The 20,995-nt window shown below is 43.4% G+C and overlaps 1 non-coding gene across 1 annotated transcript; it reads left to right on the top strand.

The window, feature by feature from the left end:
• The first annotated feature begins 16,892 nt into the window (after nucleotides 1-16,892).
• On the top strand, nucleotides 16,893-17,023 carry LOC132675640 (small nucleolar RNA SNORA25). The gene has a single exon (XR_009608832.1). It is a non-coding gene; the product is annotated as a small nucleolar RNA SNORA25 (small nucleolar RNA).
• Nucleotides 17,024-20,995: the final 3,972 nt, after the last annotated feature.

The raw sequence follows: 20,995 nt of genomic DNA, 5'->3' as shown, positions 1-20,995 counted from the left end.
GTCGCGAGGGCAGGGAGCCGTTTTGCCTGCGGGAGAGAGGACGGAGACAGGCGGGGGCAGGGGAATAAGACGGGAAAAGCACCCCCCTCCAAAAGCAGCTGGAGAGAAAGCGGAAAAGTGGAAACAGCCGCAGGGACTGAACTAAAAAGGAGAGAGGAGAAAGGAGAGGGTTTAAATTCCATTCAGACTGTAAACAGGGGGAGTTCAGAGTCTGAAACTCCGCAGCTCGGTACCTGGCGGTGCTCTGGTGGGAAGGGCGAATCCCCAGGAGCAGAGTGGAGTCCGGGGGTCTTCAGGCCACACGGGGAGAGGTGGTTCCCCGGCTGGGAGGACAGCTGGTAGAGGCTGTGTGGGTCCCACAAAGGCAAGGCCCCAGTGGACCCGGGAGGACAACCACATTCGCCGGTGCTGGAACGAGGTCGCTGGGCGTGAAGCCTGGTGCCAAACGCATATTGTGATTTTCCATAATCCCAGAAATGCTGCTGCTACATGATCTCGCCGACTTTTTCTGGGGCGGGCTGGCACCCGGCCGCAGTCTCTGGGCATCAGCAGCAGCACAGTCCCGCAAACGTTCCCGGGTGCAGCCGGCACCCGGCCATCGCTCGGTGAGACCCTCCCACAGAGGGGCAGAATGGGTCAAAGCCACAGTCCTTCAGAAGTAAGGGGCCGGGAAACACAGCCGCACCTGAGGCAAAACTCAGGAGGGAGGTGTTGCCTGGGGCTTGGTCACAGGTATCTTGCATACTAGAGACCGGGTGGCTGGGTGACGCCATTTTCACGGCTCCCGCACATGCGCCTACGCACCCACGAGGAGCACAACGATCAACCCCAGTAAGCCAAGCAGCGCCACCTAGTGGAGGACGGAGCCGTTACACTAAGCCCCGCCTGACTGGGCCAACCTCGCTCTTCAGGAACACATGTCTCCACCTGCTTAGTTTATGGACTATAAAGTGCTTCATAGTTTGACTTCTAGGGGAAAACAAAACAAAACGGTATTCTTTTCCCCAGGGGCGCCTGGCCGGCTCATTCGGTAAAGCATGTGACATTTGATCTCAGGGTTGTGAGTTCAAATCCCAGGTTGAGCATGGAGCCTACTTAAAATAATAATAATAATAATATCCTTAAAAATATTCTTTTCCCTATGGCCTTTTGTAGCAACGTGGATGGAACTGGAGAGTGTTACGCTAAGTGAAATAAGTCATACAGAGAAAGACAGATACCATATGTTTTCACTCTTATGTGGATCCTGAGAAACTTAACAGAAGACCATGGGGGAGGGGAAGGAAAAAACAAAGTTAGAGAGGGAGGGAGCCAAACCATAAAAGACTCTTAAAAACTGAGAACAATCTGAGGGTTGATGGAGGGGGGGGTGAGGGATATTGAGGAGGGCACCTTTTGGGATGAGCACTGGGTTTTGTATGGAAATCAATTTGACGATAAATTTCATATTAAAAAAAATATCCTTTTCCCCAACCAGCTGAACTGGATCCTTTATCCAAGTTATGTAAATAGTTGCTGCCATGATTATTATGGGTCTAAGTATCTCATTTACACGGGACGGGGTCTTGAGCTCCCACGCATGAGACATTGGAAAGTGACAATTCAGTCAAAACAAAAGCTTGGCATAACACAGGAAAAAGGAAAAGAAAAACCCCAAACAAAGTTTTATGTGTGTCTCTGCACATGTGTTTGTGAGAAAACACACCCACACATAACGTTAAAAGGCCACACCGCCCTGATTACCTCCTAAGCCCAGGTATGTCCCTGTAGTTCTGACCACATTCGAATGTCTTAATTCAACATGATTTTGGACACCCACGATTCCTTTCGTTCAGCTGGAGAAGAAAAGCCAGGTTGCTCTGCAAAAAGAATACAGCTTATCATCATGCTTCTGTGTTGGGAGACATTCTCAGTAAAATTTGAGCCCAGCCTCTGAACCTGCAGATTTATCTGCCTATTCTTTATTCATTTATCTACCTATCCACACACCTATATTATCTATCTATCTATCTATCTATCTATCATCTAACCATCCATCCATCCATCCATCCATCCATCCATCCATCCAACAAACACTAACTCATTTCTTTGGAGCTCATGAGTTTCTTTGGAACTCATTTCAGTTCACTAGCCTCACTTCCTTGCCCAGCAAGCCTTCAGTTTTCCACAGGGAATGCCTTGCCTCTTTTCCATTTTGTGAAAGCCCACTGATCCTTAAAATTCGGGTCCAACTCTTTTTATTTAAATAATCTCTACACACAATGTGGGCTCTAACTCATGACCCCACGATCAAGAGTTACACGCCCTACCGACTGAGCCAGCCAGGCGCCCCCCATTCAATTCTTTTTGGGAAGATGGTTCACAGACTCCTACTGTAAGCCCACACTTTAATCTTCCCTCTTAACTTTATGGTACTAAGGTTGTGTATCCCTCTTGTGTTATGTTATAAATTTTTGCCTTCAAGATCTCTCCAATGTTGTACTGCATTGCTTTTATATCTTGCAACTGAAACATTCTGACTTATTTCTTACCTCCCCGCGTAAGTTGCAAACTCTCTTAATGGAGAGACTATGGTTTTTGGACCCCTTTGCAACCTCCTTCCACAGCTTGCCTCTTACATAACGTTATGCAAATGGTAGGCACTCAACAAACAGGTTTGGATTGGGTGTGCAGTTTCCCCATCTGTTAAGTGGGGATAATACTGGTGTTTTAGCGCCAGGTGAGGATTAATTGAGACGGTGTCTGTTAAAGAGCTTCTTAAACTGCAAAATCCCGAAGACAGTGTGATGGAGAATACTGCTTCATTTTTTTAATAAAAAATGAACAATAATCAATAGCCACATGCTGGATGGTCTACAATCTGAATGAATGAGAACTTTTCAGTAAAAAATGTCATTAGTACATACGGAATCACTGGGTCTTGTGCAGGGTACCAAAGCTACAGTGTGGATGAAAAAGCCCCTGTATTTAAGGAGCTCACTTTTTAGCAAAGGAGAAATATAAGTGCCTATGACTGTGTATGAGGATGGAAAGAGCCCCATAACACAGACGCAAAGTGCTCGCAGACACTCAAGCGATTCCTTAATTCCGCCTGGGGATTAGGAAACACTTCAAAGAGGAGCCACCATTTGAGCTGATCCTGGAAGATGAAAATAAATTCGGTAGATGGAGAAAGAGAAAAAGAACATTCTAGAGAAGAAAGAGCAGAGACGTTCTGGACGATTTGGGGTGGGGGGAGGGGGGTAAGAGGAGTCAGGATTATCCAATCACGACCTAAAGGCCAAGGGAAAAGGGCTGGGAGAGTCAGACCCGGGGGCTGATGCGTGGATCATGTCCCAGGAAGGGGCTTCAAAAGCCACGTTGAGGAGTGTGGACCTGATTCCAAAGGTAATACAAAGCCACAGAGGAGGGGGATTGATCAGTAGATTTGCATAGAGTAACGAATCCCTCAAAGACCCACAATCCCTTTCCATCTCCACTGTGTCAACGCTATCACTTTATTCTTGGGGTGCTTGCAAGATGGCCAAATGGCCAGTAACACAGCCAGGCACAAGCCAATCCTGAAGCATCCTCCCAGGAGATGCGCCTCTCCAGGTCTCTATGGGTCACAGGGCCTGGTCAGATGACACAGTCATTCGCCATGGCTGGCTTGGACCAGCCTTCTGGGGTTGCATGATCATGGAGAGTCAACCGTGATGTCCACTGAAAAGACCCTAGCTGCCAGCATGCAGATGGGCTCCTGGGCGAGTGTGAAGGCAGGGAGACCAATTGATAAGACAGCCCAAGATGACTGGCATAAAGTAATCAGACCTGGACCAGGGATGCGGCTGTGGGTATGAGGGAGGAGAAGAACCAGAAGACAGGTCTTGCGTGTGAAAAAGAACTTGCCAATTCATCATATGGGGAGTGAGACGCCAGCAGTCAAGGAGGCTGCAAGCTTCCAATCTTAGGTGACAGAGGGGTTTAGTGCACTATCGACTGACACGGAAGAGTGGGGGGGGGGGGGCTCAGCTGGCATGCTCCCCACACCTGCTTGACAAAGACTGAAAAAGCACGAGAAACAGAGGATTCATCCAACCTCTCACTTTCCCCAAGAAAGAGAGGCGGTTGACTGAAGGGCTGACTCTGATGTCATGCAACCAGTCTCCCATCACTTACAAACGAAGAACCTTGAGTAAGCTTCTATCTCCTTACCTGTGAAATGCCTCGCTCGTGGAATCGTTGTGTCCAGGGCTCAACCTGGCTCCTGCCTGGCATGTAAGAGACATTGTGGTAGAATAGATGAGGAAGGACACCAGGGCACTAGCTCACTCACTGCCTGACCTCAGTCTAATGATCTGAACCTCCATTCATTCATCTGGAAGGTGGAGATACCCGCTCATGGGGCTGCTGAGATAATCATATTAGAAGAAACGTCAAGGGGCGTCTGGGTGGTTCAGTGGGTTGAGCGTCTGACTTCGGCTCAGGTCATGATCTCACAGTTCATGGATTCAAGCCCCGCATCGGGCTCTGTGCTGACAACTCAGAGCCTGGAGCCTGCTTCCGGTTCTGTGTCTCCCTCTGTCTCTGCCCCTCTCCTGCTCTCTCTCTCTCTCTCAAAAATAAATATTAAAAATTTTTATAAAAAAATAAATGAAGGTGAAGAGAAGAATTGAGGCTAGGAAAGAGAAATAGGGTGGGGAGGAAGGGGGACAGTAATGTGCAAGGGGGCCAACAGTGCAAACTCTGGCCTCTGGAATTTAATGGTGCTGACAGCAACCTCTTTTCTTTTCTTTTCTTTCTTTTCTTTTCTTTTCTTTTCTTTTCTTTTCTTTTTCTTTTCTTTTCTTTTCTTTTTTTTCTTTCCTTCCCTTCCCTTTTCTTTTCTTTTCTTTTCTTCTCTCTCTTCCCTTCCCTTCCCTTTTCTTTTCTTTTCTTTTCTTCTCTCTCTTCCCTTCCCTTTTCTTTTCTTTTCTTTTCTTTTCTTTTCTTTTCTTTTCTTCTTCCTCTGAACCAATTCTGTGGCATACTATTTGCTATTTTCTGACTGCAAAGCCCCATTTTGTTACTGCCTATTTGGTCTGCCTGGTTATCTAATCTTTCTGAGAATTCTGCGTGCTACCCCATGACCTCAAAATTATGATTTTTCTGCTTCAATCTGTTTCCGTTGTTCTATGTGCTTCTCCCGGGGACCTGCCCACACAAGCACCCAGTAGGATGCCTGGTGTGGAGTGGGAATTTCAAATTGGTTCCTTTCTCCCTCCGGCCACTTATTCTCCGCGTCTTTCCTTCCACTCGTGTTTCGTTCTAGTTACGTGATGCTCTGATGAGAGGGAGGAAAACCACTCTCATGTGAAGAAAACATGGAGTCCCTCCATCCCGTAACCACTCACCTCACCGTTGCCCAGAAAAGATCATCCCACGGGCTAACAAAATTGGGGTGGAGAATAGCCCTCTGCTTTTAAAATAAAAGCAGTTTTGAGGGCTAACATGAACTTGTTCACCAAACCCCAAGACATGACACTAGGGGACATCTGTCAATGCTTAGAAGCAGAATCTGGGGAAGTCAGAAGCAGAACTCATTGACATGATCATGGCCTTTCGGGTTTCAAATGCTGACAGATGTAATGAAGTAAGCAGAAGAGGTAGACTGTAACAAAAATATCCGGGCACACAAAAGGTTTGTTTAATTCATGGGTTGTGAAACCATATCAGATGCCAAAGAGGACACTGGGGAGTTTTAAGAAGTACATCCTTAATATTCTTGGATGAAGATTGCCCCTGGTTTCTGCAAAACACCCTGCGTATGACTCAGAATATTCTTTCATTTTTCCAAGCCTGCTTCCCCAGGCTCTTCCCTATGAGACACTCCAAATCTTCCAATAATTTTTTCTTGCATATGTTAACTGGAGTCTGTTTCTATTATTTGCAACCAAGGAGCCCTGACTGATTCAACTCATTATGGCAATAGTAACAATCCGTGGTTGTTAGAAAGTTTCTCCCTGTTAGCAAGCTACTGCTCTCTGCTCTCTGCTCCTACCCCTTTTCTGTTTTCTGCAGCAACTTTGAGCCAATGTTCTCCATGCGATGGGCCTTCAATCATTTAAGGACGAGATACTTTCCCTTAGTCATTTATTTCCTGGGATAAATAGCCCTGATTTCTCAACAGTTATGTAGAACATAACTTCCAGCTTGGTCAACATTTCTGGTCCCACTCCTGTGAACCCTAAAAAATGCAACCCCCAACACAGGAGCGTGAAAGTTGTAATGTTTATCCCGGTCTCCTCCCTAATTACATAAATGACCACTCTTTTTATTTTGTTTTTAAGTTTATTTATTTATGTTGAGAGAGAAAGAGAGAGGCAGAGAGAGAGCGAGCATAAGCGGGGGAGGGGCAGAAAGAGAGAGAGAGAATCCCCAGCAGGTTCTACAGAGCCAGATTCGGGGCTCAGTCTCACGAACCCTGAGATCACGACCTGAGCCGAAATCAAGAGTCTGATGCTCAGCCTACTGAGCCACCCGTGCGCCTCCAAATGACCACTCTTTTTAGCAGCAACATCACATTGTTGGATTACATTAAGTGTATTGTCAGCTAAAACTAATTTTTTTTTTATCACTTACATATGACACCCAGTGCTCATCCCAACAAGTGCCCACCCTACTGCCCATTCCTCCACCAACCTCCCCTCCAGCAACCCTCAGTTTGTTCTCTATATTTAAGAGGTTTGTCTCTCTCTCTGTTTTTATCTTATTTTTCCTTCCCTTTCCCTATGTTCATCTGTTTGGTTCTTAAATTCCAGATATGAGTGAAATCATATATTTGTCTTCTCTGACTGACTTACAACCAAGTCACAACCCTGAGATCAAGAGTTGCATGCTCTACTGGCTGAGCCAGCCAGGACCCCAAGTGGTATGTTCCTTTTTATTGCTGACTTGTATTTCACTGTGTGTATAACCACAATTTGTTTATTCATTCATCTGTTGATGGACATTTGGGCTATTTCCAGTTTTGTTTTTATGAATAAAGCAGTTATGAACATTTGTATACAAGTCTTTGTGTAGATATCATTTTTTATTAGTTTTTTTAAAAAAATGTTTAGTTTTTTATTATTTATTTTGAGAGCGAGAGAGAATAGGGGAAGGACAGAGACAGAATTTCAAGCAGACTCCACACTGTCAGTGCAGAGCCTACCTGAGGCTCAATCTCATGAACCATGAGATCATGACATGAGTTGAAATCAAGAGTCTGATGTTTAACCAACTGAGCCACCCGGGTACCCCTGTTTTTATTACTCTTGAGTAAGTCTACCTAGGAGTAGAATTGCTATTTTTTATGTTAAGTGTATGCTTCATTTGTAGAAAGAAAGAAGGAAAGAAAGAAAGAAAGAAAGAAAGAAAGAAAGAAAGAAAGAAAAAGAAAGAAAAGGGAGAAGGGGAGGGAAGAAGGAAGAAAGGGAAGAAGGAAGACAAGACGGAAGGAAGGAAGGAAGGAAGGAAGGAAGGAAGGAAGGAAGGAAGGAAGGAAGGAAGGAAGAAGGAAGGAAGGAAGGAAGGAGTGGAAGGACCTGCTAAACTTTTTTTTCAAATTGTCCACTTTTCCACTGATTTCACTTTCTTAAATCACAAATTTACCATTTTACTTTCTTACCAACAATAAATGAGAGTTCCATTTGTTCGATGTCCTTGTCAGCCTTTGGTATTGTCAGTTTTTAAAAATTTTAGCCATTCTAAAAGGTGTGTAGTGTTCTCTTATTGTGGTTGTAATTTCAATCTTCCCAGATAACTAATGATGTTTGAGCATGTTTTCATATGATTACTGAATACTTGTATATCTTCTTTGGAGAAATGTTTGGTCAAATGGTTTGCCCATTTTAAATGGGTTAATATTGAATTGTAAGCATTCTTTATATATCCTGGATATAAATTTCTTGTCTGATATATGTATTGAGATTTTTTTCCCTCCATCTGCAGTTTATCTTTCCATTTTCTTGGTGGTGCCTTTTGGTGAGCACTTTGGTGATCATTTAACCTTAATGATGTCCATATTTATCAACTTTTCCTTTCAATAACGATCGATTTTTGTATTCAAGGAAATCCTAAAGTTGCAAAAATATTCTCCTATATTTTCCTCTGAAAGTTTTGTAGTTTTAGTTTTCACATTTAGTTTTATCATTAACTTTAAGATGTGTGTGTGTGTGTGTGTGTGTGTGTGTGTGTGTGGTATGAGGTGAGGCTCAGGGTTCTTTTTGTGTGTTCATGTGGCTGTTCAGTTGTTCTAGCACTGTTAGACATAAAGATAGTTCTTCTCCCATTGAATTACTTTGGCATCTTTGTCAACAATTTATTGACCATATTTATGGTAGTCCATTTTTGCACACTCTAGTGTTCCATTACTCTATATGTCTATCCTTATGTCAATACCACATCATCTTGATTACTATAGCTCTATAGTAAGACTTCAGGTCCAACTATCTTCTACTTTAAATTTGTTTTGGTTAAACTAGGTCCTTTATATTTCCATGTAAATTTTATTTATTTATTTATTTTTACCTTGAAGCAAAACAGAAAAATAACTTTATATTTATTTAAACATTTTTTTAAAAATATTTCTGTTTCCTTTTATTTATTTTCTTCATTATCCATATCCTCAGTAATTTCTTAAGAACTCACTATCATTGATAGCAATATTTGCTACATACTAACCTGTGGTTTTCCACTTTTTATTTTTATTTTTTTACTTTTCTTTTAAGAATATTTTATTTATTTATTTATTTTTTTAATATATGAAATTTACTGTCAAACTAATTTTTAAAGCTCATTGCTTCATCACATAGGCAACACATAATCTTTGAAAATTAGAAAATACAAATAAAGAAAAGATAAACTTTAAAAACTCTCACAACCCACCACCTAGTGATAATCACTATAAATACATTCAAGTAAAATCTTCCAGATTATTCCCTATGTTTATTATCTTGGATTTTCTATTGGTCATACACTACCCCCAATGTATACTATGTATTTAACTAGTACCCTCTTGATAGGTTCCTTATACTTGTGTTTTGTATCACAATTGCAAACAATGCTTGGATTGACATCCTTAAATAACCATCTCTGTGTGTTTCTCTGACAATTTTTCCCAGCTTTATTGGGATACAATTGACATTTAACATTGTATAGGTTCAAGGTGTACCACATGTTCATTTGACACATTTATATATTGCGAAATGATTGCTACTATGGCATTAGCTAACACCTCCAGCTCATGACATAATTACTATTTATAAACGTACTCTCTACTCGCAACGTGGGATTTGAACTCACAACCCTAAGATCACAAGTTGCATGCTCTACTGACTAAACCAGACCAGACGCTCCATTACCATTTCTTTTTTGCGGTGAGAACATTTAAGATCTACTCTCTCAGCAACTTTGAAATAATAGAGTATTATTAACTATAGCCACCTTGTGGTAGGGTCCCCTCCCTAAGTAAGGAATCAAAAAACCCTCAAGGCAACCTGGCTATATGGGTACGTGACAACGTCCCTCACCACCTTGTAACATGAGACCACTTAATTAGACTATAAGTTTGTATGTTACCATACATGGGAGACAAAGAAGTAAAAAATATATAGAAAGCTATGTCATGTGGCATTCAGGACTCAGTTCTTCCGGTATGAACCCAACTGAGATGTTCCGGAAGAAATAAAGTTGCTTCCTGGAAAGAAAAACCTCAGCGTCACAACTCTCTGTGCGAGAATCCTGCTACAACCTTGCTGTACATTACATCTCCAGAATTTGTCAATCCTATAACTGGAAGTTTGCACCCTTTTGCCAACATCTCCCCATTCCCCCAACCCACAGTGCCTTACCATGAGGAAGAGAGAGAGAGAGGGAGAGAGGGAGAGAGAGAGAATCCCACACAGGCTCCTCTCTGCTAGCACGGAGTCTGGTGCGGGGCTCAAACCCACGAACCCCACCACGAACCCCGAGATCATGACCTGAGCCAGAATCAAACATCGGTTGCTCAACTGACCGAGCCACCAGGGGCACCCTGATTTCTTAAAAATCCCTAGAGGTTGAATTGCTAGTTCAAAAGATATGTGTTTTCTTGGGAGGCTTTTAATTATCACCAAATTACCCTCCAGAAACCAATTTATACTCCCACCAGCAGATTATAAAAGGCTTTAAGACTCCTGGAATTTTCACATGACAGCCTGCCATGTCGGGTGTCTGTAAGCAGTAAGTGATTGTAAGCTAGATGAAATACTGTATTTACACTTCTTTAATTTTGTTTAATTGGCTCTTGTGTCTCTCTGCCACCTCTTGGGATTATTATTACGTTAGAGATTCAGTCTTACCTCTTGAGAGTCAAGTAGGAGTTTGAAGAGTCTTAAGATTCAGTCAAGCATGGGAATACTCAGCCATTCTGGTTTTGCATCACCTGCAAATCTTACTTAATTATCTCCGTGGTTTTCATCCAAGTCACAGAGGACACTGTTGAAGAGAAGGTGGCCGTGGCGCCTGGGCGGCTCAGTTGGCTAAGCATCCGACTTCGGCTCAGGTCATGATCTCATGGTTCGTGGGTTCGAGACCCGCGTCGGGCTCTGTGCTGACAGCTCAGAGCCTGGAGCTTGCTTGGGATTCTATGTCTCCCTCTCTTTCTGTCCCTCCCTTGCTCATGCTCTGTTTCTCTCTCTCAAAAAAAATATATATATTAAAAGAGAGAGAGAGAGAAGGCAGCTAAGAAGTGGGTCCCCTGGCAATCTATGAAGCACGCCTTCAGCCTGAGAGATAATTACCTATGAACCTACCTAACAACCCTGGTGGCAGTTTACATGGCATCAGCTCTTTCTCAAGGACCCACCCACGATCCAGCAATAATGTGGTGGCTGGCACCTCAGGATGGGGCTCCAACATTATGATCAGTGTCTGTTCTGGCTGGTCGATACCCAGGGGATGTCAGTGGTTAAGTATTATTAATATCATGCTTGTATCCATGGACCGACTACCCAGATGAGACATGTTAGTAGTTTGCCACATTGTCTTAGAGATCTTGGTTGTTTGTGGGTTTTATTTTTTTATTTTGAGGAAACACAGTTAAAAGCTCTCAACCCCTTCCCACCTCCTAAAGGAGGAGTAGTTATTGCTGTGGCTTTTGTGTTTTTAGGACGCTTATATGTATCAATGAACATTGCATCTATGTATCCATGTGCATTATGGATGTTTTTAATTTGAAAATGTTGCATGAGTAACATTGCATGCATGTATCTTCCCAGGACTAGATATTGTGCTTTGAACTGTATCTATATTAATACATATAGATCTAATTCATTCGTTTTAACTTCTTTATAGTCTCACATTTATTTTTAAATTTTTAATGTTTATTTATTTTGGGGAGAGAGACAGAGTGTGAGCAGGGGAGGGGCAGAGAGAGAGAGAGAGGGAGGCACAGAATCTGAAGCAGGTCCAAGATCTAAGCTGTCAGCACAGACGCCCACGTGGAGCTCGCACCCACGGACCGCGAGATCATGACCAGAGCGGAAGTCGGACACTTAACCGACTGAGCCACCCAAGCGCCCCTGGATCCATGCTTTCCAAACCTTATTTTCAGTTTTTCTCTATGCATACACACTTCTTATGTATTTGAGATCATATTGTACATACTGTTGTGTAACTCCCTTTTTTTTCATTCCAACAATATAAGTAAACATTTCCCCCATCCAAAGTATTGCACGATATGCTCTGCAAGAAAGGACATAGGATTCCAGCACATCAAGCACCATCATTGATTCAACTGACCCCTGCTATTTGACACGTAGGTTGATTCAAAATTCTTCACTATTGTAAGCAACACTACCAACGTCTGATTCAACATGGCGCATGGTGACCCATTTCTATGATCGCTTCTCCAAATTCTCAAAACTTCATTCATGCAATAAATATTTCTGGAGTGTCTCGAATGGCTCCTGCACTGTTCTGGTTGGCAAGGATAAAAAAAAAAAAATGAACAAAACGGACACACAAAGATACATTACAGTAATAAAATACCAACAATAGAATAATAATGTCGGCAGCAACCACTTATTAAACGCTTGCCGTCTGCAGGACATCATGACCTTTGTGAGCTGTTCATCCACAGACACTATTATCAGCCCCATTTCTGGGAGAAGGTCACTGGCATTTTTACTCTCTCCTGCCCCGCCATTAATGCAGGCAGACTTGGTGCTGAATCAGTTGAATCTGACTTCTCTCCAAAGTCTATGAGAGGAACAAGAGGAAGATGTCACCTGGTAAAGGTGGGGAGTCCCAAGTGAGAGCCTCTTTTCATCAATGAAGGAGACAAAGATCTACTTGGAAGATCCTTGACGAGGAAGGACATGGAACCATGCTCCCCATGAGAATACAGGCAATTTGTCTTCTGCTCGTTGACAAACATTAGATCATATTTTGTTGAAGAGCAAATTAAGAGGTCAAACAGGGGCACCTGGGTGGCTCAGTCAGTGGAGTCCCCGACTCTTGATCTTGGCTCAGGTCATGATCTCGAGGTCTGTGGGATTGAGCCCCGTGTCTTGAGATTCTCTCGCTCTCAAAAATAAATAAATATGGGAATGGAAACTGTGCAGCCACTCTGGAAAACAGTGTGGAGCTTCTTCAGAAAATTAAAAATGGAACTATCCTACAACCCAGCAATTGCACTATTAGGAATTTATCCACGGGATACAGGTGTGCTGTTTCCAACGGGCACATGCACCCCAATGTTTATAGCAGTGCTATCAACAATAGCCAAAGTATGGAAAGACCCCAAATGTCCATCCATGGATGAATGTGGTATATATATATATATATATAGAATGGAGTATTACTCGGCAACCAAAAAGAATGAAATCTTGCCATTTGCAAGAACGTGGATGGAACTGGAGGGTATTATGCTAAGCGAAATTAGTCAGTCAGAGAAAGACAAAAATCATATGACTTCACTCATATGAGTGTTTTAAGAGACAAAACAGATGAACATAAGGGAAGGGAAGCAAAAATAACATAAAAACAGGGAGGGGGACAAAACATAGGAGATTATTAAATACGAGAACAAACTGAGGGTTGCTGGTGGGGCATGGGGTGGGGGGGGATGGGCTAAACGGGGGAGGGGCATTAAGGAGGGCACTTGTTGTGATGAGCACTGGGTGTTATACGTAGGGGATGAGTCACTGGAATCTACTCCTGATATCATTATTGCACTCTATGCTAACTAACTCAGATGTAAATTTGAAGAAATTATTAACTAATTAATTAAACTTAAAAAAATATCAAACAAACAAACAAGCAGAAATACACCCCTAAATACAGGGAACAAATTGGTGGTTGCCAGAGGGTAAGCATGGGCAAAGTGGGTGGGGGGAGAGAGGGGTCCAGGCTTCCAGTTGTGCAACAAATAAGTCTCAGGGATGAAAAGTACGACATCAGGAATATAGCCAATGGTACTGTAACCGTGTCATGCGGTGACAGGTGGTAGGTATACTTGTGAGCACTGGGTAACGTGTAGCCTTGTCGAGGTCACATGAAACGGGTAATAAAGGAGGAGTATAAGGAAACTGGAAGCAGATTACTCCTCTCAGCTCAGAACTGGTGCCACAAAGAAACTTTGTTGGGGCACCTGGGTGGCTGGGTCGGTTAAGGGTCAGACTTCAGCTCAGGTCACGATCTCACGATGGGTGCATGGGATCGAGCCCCGCGTGGGGCTCTGTGCTGACAGCGCAGAGCCTGCTTGGGATTCTCTCTCTGCCCCTCCCCCACTCACATGTGCACACGTTTTCACCTGAGCACACGCTCTCTCTCCCTCTCTCAAAACAAATAAAGGTTAAGAACAAAAATATTTTTTTAAAAGGTGAATATTCACACGTGCGGACCGACTTGAAAAATTCTTTCAAACTTTAGAGGAAAAGAACAAAGAAACCAAAAACATGATGAAAGAAAAGCATAGTCATGGAGGGCACCGAATGGCCATAACTGTACCTTTTTTTTTTATTATTATTATGGTGCAAAGACAGTAGAAACTTAAAAAAAAAATTGTGCCACTTAAAATTAATTTAGGTAAACTCAGACGAGCATGAGAAACTTCTGGAATCAGAAACCATGAAGAAATATTTCTAAATATGAAATGCAAACAAATATAAAACATCAAGGTTATCAGATGAATATATTGGGTTAAATTGGTTGAAGTTTTGCTTTGCTCATGGACTTGAATATTTCCTGAAGCAAATCCTTAGGAATAGGATCACCAACAAATACAGATATTCACAAGATGCTGTTAGAAGCATGAGCCAACAAGGAAGAATCTGCAAAAGTAAACATTCATACAGAAGAAAATTCTATAAAACCGTTACGTCAAGGTTTGATTTTGAATAGTGAACTAAGACATGACTTTTGTCTGCTTTTTTACTTGTCTGTGTCTTTTTTTCCTTTTTTAACACTTAATACATGTTACTTTTATCATAATAACAAAACGTAATTTAAATTTTTTTTTAACGTTTATTTATTTTTGAGACAGAGAGAGACAGAGCATGTCCAGCTGACATCCTGACTGAAACCACATGAGAAACCTTGAGCCAGAACGACCCAGTTAGACCACACTTGGGTTCCAGACCCTCAGAAACGATGTGAGATAATAATAGTTTGTTGCTTTAAGCTGCTAAGTTTGGGAGTAATTTGATCCACAGCAAGAGATAACCAATATACCCTTTCAACCTGGATCATGAGCTTTAAAATGCCAGGAGGAGGTAAGATAACGGGAAGGGGGCAAAGGAGGATGAGGGGGATGTCTTTGAGAGGGAGCAGAGTTCTTGAGGAAGTAATTATATCTTCGACCATCGTTCCCATGCCATGAAGTATGGGGACTCTTGACCTGTCTTCTCAAACTGGTGAGCTCCAAGGGAAATATGTCTGTGAGGTAGGAGAGTCTGGAATGGGGACACGTAACCCCTTTTTTTCTGGAGTCGCTTATTGGCAGTTGGCACCCCACTGGTGTATATGAGTTGTGGGGTATTGCACTTGGCAGAAAGAGAATGGAGCCTCATGCCTGGCATTTCATGCAAGAAGACCCTTAGAAGAAGTTCTGCCATCTTGGGTAAAGGTGGACTGAGTCAGGAAAGCCAGCCTAGGTGACCAAGGAGGGAGTCTCCCCCCTGACAGTCAGAGTGGCTGAGGGTCTGCAAGCTTGACCACCAGTCTTTGAAGGTCCACCCAGCCTGGGACTTTGGACAGACGTACTGTCAGGGTCATTGCCTACACGAAGTATGGCATCACAGCTGAATCCTACCTGGATTCCCCGCACAGGTGGATCCAGACAAGTGAGCCGGACACTGAGGGAGGGACTGGTCAAACAGAGAAGGCTGGCCTAGCAGAGAGAGGAGAGATCCTTGTCACTTCCCACAAAGGGACCCTTGGAGCAGACAGGAGGGGCTGTTAGGAGGAAGGGAAAGGGCACCAATGGACAAGGCTGTCTTCTGCTTCCCGAGCCCCGGGCAGGGGGTCTGAACCAGACTGCAATAGAAAATACCAATATCTGAATGTGACAGAATGTTTTCTTGAAATGAAACTATTTAAAACTGGAAGTGGCTGGACATAGCTGATATTTATAAGACCGGGCTAACTTCATGTTTTCCACTGCTGAGCAGGAATCGGTTTTTGTTTTTTGTTTTTTGGTTTTTTTTTTTTTAGAGAAAAGGAAGTACGTTTAAAAATAAAGCAAACCTTTTGTTGGCACAGGGCTAGATGGAGACCATTCAATTAAAGCTATTAAATGAGCAGTGAGACCTGAGGCATATATCTGACTTCCTCTTGAATGTTAAGTTCGTCAAGTTCCCCATGTGGGCACGCTGCATTCTTCCAAGAACTTCCGCAATTATAAATGCAGATTTAAAAAAAAAAATTGTTTAGAGTCTCTTGCCCCTTGTGACTACCATTCCTTCTCCGACTCTAGACCAACTGTCCAACGGAAACTTTTGTGATGGTGTGGGAATGCCTTGTGTCTGCCCTGTCCAATATGGCAACCGCTCACCACACATCCCTACTCAGTGCTGATGCCAAACAAGGGACTGACTTTAAAATTGTATTTTTTAAAAGATTCTTTTAAAGTTTTTATTTATTTATTTGAGAGAGAGAGAGAGAGAGAGAGAGAGAGAGAAGGATAGGGACGGAGACAGAGTGAGAGAGAGAGAATCCCAAGCAAGCTCCACACTGGCACAGAATCCAACATGGGGCTCGATTTCACGAACGTGAGATCATGACCTAAGCCAAAATCAAGAGTCGTATGCTTAACCGACTAAGCCACCCAGCTGCCCCTAAAACTGTATTTTAATTAATATAAATGTACACAGCCAGATGTGGTTAGTGCTACCATATTGGACAGAGCAGTGAGAAACGGAGTCAGACATATTTCTTTCTACTGAACTTTTGGAAATCTGGTTTCTGACATCTGGGGAGCATCTTTGTTGGTTTGCAATCTCGGATTCCGCAGAGACAGGGACACATTGGCTCAAGAGTTCTGACACTTCCATACCGCCCACCAAATTCTTCCCGATGTGTCCTCAGAATCAAATTAAGGAGAGCATTCACAGTAATGTCTACATGGGGAAAATCTGAGCACAGACTGGATTCCGACAACATTAAGAAATTAATGGGGCGCCTGGGTGGCTCATTCGGTTAAGCGGCCGACTTCGGCTCAGGTCATGATCTCGCGGTCCGTGAGTTCGAGCCCTGCGTCGGGCTCTGTGCTGGCAGCTCAGAGCCTGGAGACTGTTTCAGATTCTGTGTCTCCCTCTCTCTGACCCTCCCCCGTTCATGCTCTGTCTCTCTCTGTCTCAAAAATCAAAATAAACGTTAAAAATTAAAAAAAAAAAAAAAAGAAATTACTTAGGTCATTTCAAAGAGGGATTCAGGGACTAAAACCAAGAGCTCTTAACTCTATGACCAAATATTGAAGTTTTCCATTGGATGTAATCGTTACTCGACCAACAGGGCTGTGGTTTCCTGAGGAGATGGAAGATAAAAAAGAAACAAATTACTAAAATTGCACGCTGCCATATTTACAGATAAAATAATGTGCTGTCTGCAATTTGCTTTAGATAATGGAGTGAGGCGTGGACAGAGGAAATAAGATTGGTTGATAATTGTTGAAGCCTTGCGATGGGTTCATAGCTTCCCTTAGATTAGTCTCTCTCATTTTACATGTGTGTACTTTTTTTAATTAAAAAAGTTAAGAGCTTTAAACAAAATGGGAAAGTGCCTCTATTATGATATCAGGTAGAAGGGGAAAAAGAGGGGCGCCTGGCTGGCTCAGATGGTGTAGGGTGCAACTCTTGATCTCAGGGTTGTGAGTTCAAGCCTCATGTTGGGTGTGGGGCCTACTAAAACAAACAAACAAACAAACTACTAAGAAAAAGAAAAGAAAAAGAAAAGAAGGGTAATATGCAAGCCACAGAAGTCTAAGCACACAATAAAATGAGGAATTTACACAAATGAAAGGAAATACACAACATAATGTAGTGGTTAAGATCCAGATGGCTGAGTTCAAATCCTGGCTAGAACACTGACCTCATTTTGAGAATTTTTTTAGCTTTGCTCAATCTCCATCTCCTTATCTATGGAATGAGGATCATTTTGTAATGTCCCTCTTAAAATTGCAGTGAAGAGTAAGTGAACCTGTTTATGAAACACTTGGCCAGCATCTGGCATGAAAGTCCTATCCCTTATATCTGGGAAATGGATTTATAAGTGACCCTGTATCATGGCCTTTGGGACATGTGTTAGGAAAGCATTGTCTAGAAGCTTCCTCGGGCCCGGTGGGGAGGGGGGTGGGGCAGGTGGAGCGGGGTCTTGTGTCTGTGTTAGTCCTGACCCAAAAGCCTTCCACACTGATGGATGGACCTTCTTCTTTTTATTTATTTATTTTTAAGTTTTTTAATTAATTTATTTTTTGAGAGAGAGCACAAGTCGGGGAGGGGCAGAGAGAGAGGGAGAGAGAGAATCCCAAGCTCGAACTCACGAACCGTGAGATCACGACCTGAGCCGAAATCAAGAGTCGGACGCTTAACCGGCTGAGCCACCCAGGCACCCCTATCTGTTTAAGTAAACTCTACACCCAACATGGTGGGGTTGAACTCATGACCCCGAGATCAAGAGCCACATGGCCAGCCATGTGCCCCTGACAGACTTTCTTCGCAGGAGTTGTTACACACTTTGCCCTTTCCATTAGATTTGCATCTTTTAAACAACATGTATCCTTCCGTTGGCCCTGCGAGTCATGAATCCCCTCCAAGTGGCAGTGATGTTTATGAAATTACGTTTTGCTTCTTTCAGTAACATGAAAATCTTGCCTTATCCATTCCCTATACCCTTTGCATTGGGAGCTACACCTGTAAAACCATGAAGTTCTAGTCTCTATTTTTGCTCAGGAATAATGACACTGTCTCTGTTATCTGTTCTGGACTCTTGCGCCAAGACTGTTTTCCATTTTCTCCTCAACTATCCGTGGCAGTAAGTCGACTGAAACTACACTAAACCAGAGGGCTGGGAGGGAGAATATTGGCTTGTATAGTTGAAAAGTCCAAGGAATAGGGTTAGCTTCAGGCATGGTTAAATCCAGGGGCTGTAATGTTTTAAGGTGTTTCTCTCTCTCTCCATCATCAGGCTCAGCTTTCTGCTATGTTGACCTAATTCTCAGTCTCCTTAAAGCAAGGTGTCATCCAGCAGCTGCAAACATATAATTGATCACCTTACCTCTCTAACAGAGAAAGAAAGAAGACGTCACTGCCAGCCATTTGAGCAAAGTGCCAGTGACAACTCTCATTGGTCCAGATAGGGTCGTGGGGCCACCTCTGAATCAATCATTGAAATTCTGGTGACTTTTTTGGTGCTAAAAGATGGGATCAAACCTCTTTGGCCACATAGACCATGAGAAAAAGACGGATGGTTTCCCTTCCAAGATAAAGAGGCTGTTGAAAGAAGACGGTAAGTGGATGCCGAACAGACCGAAGCAACAGGTGTCCCCTCCACATCCCATAACAACCTTTTTTCGATGCCCTTTGATGCCATTGGGATATCTCCTGCCAAACGCATTCTTCTCTAACTTTATGGCCAGTGGTCCTATATTCGCCTCTTGCCCAGGAAATGAAATCTTCTTCAACACCACTGACATCACCAGCTGCTCGCTTCCCATGTCCTCTTCTTTGTCTTCCAAAGTCCCAGCCATCCACTGAGTGAAAAGATAGAATACCACCTGTATCCCCGCCCCTCCACCCATCCTTCGGAGTCCGCTCAGAACTGCAAACCTTCCCGAGACGTGGTTCAGAGTTCCTGTGACCACACCGTTCCTCTACACGTGCATCAGAAGGAGTCCTGCCTGCACATTCTGGGCAAATATTCCATCCTGGCCTGTACTTGTGCTCCAGAAACATATGCCCCCACCAGCACGCTGCACCTGGTCTCAGAAGGGAATCTGCTTATTCTGGGGATGCACAAGTTTGTTTGTTTTTCACCCGGCCACGTCTGCTTGTCTGATATGTGTAATCCTACAGTACCTGGCATGGTGCTGAGGACACGCCATATATTCAAGGATTCATGCCCTGTTTTCCTTCTTGCCCTATCCAAGGGCCCTCAAAAAAACCCCAAACAGACCAAACAAAATAAACTAAGCTGAATTTGGAATCAGGAAAGAGATCCTGGGACTTCATCTGTAATGTATTTTTCAAGCGAGGCGGTGGGGTATGTGACTGCTTATTGTATTATCGACGAGTCTTCTGAAATGTTTCATACATTTAAAAATTTGCAGGTTGCAACTCAGGCTCACCAACCAAAAAGCTAATCCGATCATGTCACAACCCGCGTGGCTCTCCACAGCCCATAGGAGGACAACAGACGTTGTTGGCATGTGAGGTCCAAGATGTGGTCCCATCTTCCTTTTCCTTATCTATTAAGGATGAATGTTTGTGTCCCGACCCCACTCTGCCACCAAAATGTTACTATGTTGAAGCTCTAAGTCCTAATGAGATTTTTTTTTAATGTTTCTTTATTCTTGAGAGAGAGAGAGAGAGAGAGAGAGAGAACGAGCAGGGGAAGGACAGAGACAGAGGGAGACACAGAATCAGAAGCAGGCTCCAGGCTCTGAGCTGTCAGCACAGAGCCCAACGTGGGGCTCGAACTCAAGAGCCCTGAGATCACGACCTGAGCCAAAGTTGGATGCTTACCCAACTGAACCACCCAGGCACCCCAAGAAGATTGTTTTTGAAGGTGATAGTGATGAGGATTTTTGAGGTGATGGTGGGGTTCGTGGGGTCTGGAGCCGACGGCCAAAAAAGAATTCTTGAAGATGTCTTTGGTGCAAAAAAGTGATTTTATTAAAGCACGGAGACAGGACCCGTGGGCAGGAAGAGCTGTCCCAGACCCTGTGGAGAGAAGGGTTATACATTTGGGAGTTGGGGGAGATCAAGTCCAAGGGAAGTTTGGGTTGAGATTTTCATATGCTAACGACTCACAGGCTCCTGGAGGCCTGGCTATGGTCTAGCTAAGGTAGAGCATTAGCATTAAGACCGCAGGGAGTTCCTGGAGAAACGTTTTACTCTGCCGGCCTCAAGTATTTGTCAATGGGCTGCAGGTTATAAGGACATTTAATTTTACCTGCCATTTCCTTCTGCCTTTGTTCCCACATCACTATGGAGGGTGATGTGGAGGCTCCAGGAAACTGAGTCTACAGTTTTCTGGAGATGAGGCTATTGATAAGACTGGCTTTTTCTTGCGATTTATTAAGATGTTTGTAAACTGATGGAGACCCATGTCCCGCAGGACTGTGATCCCTATCAGTTAACCATGTGTTTTTCCCTTTTCCTTTGTCCTTATAGCACACACATCCCACTTGGGGGTCGGGGGGTGTTTCTGGCCTGTCAGCTCGCCTTATGCTCCCTCATCAATACGGTTAAATGGGGTCAGTCAAATGGAGTCCCCGTGATGGGATTCGTGTCCC

This window comes from Panthera onca, chromosome E1, assembly GCF_046562875.1.
Source record: "Panthera onca isolate mPanOnc1 chromosome E1, mPanOnc1 haplotype 2, whole genome shotgun sequence".
Lineage (NCBI taxonomy): Eukaryota > Metazoa > Chordata > Mammalia > Carnivora > Felidae > Panthera > Panthera onca.
Note: the sequence above shows the minus strand (reverse complement) of the source record. Positions and strands in the feature narration are given on the sequence as shown.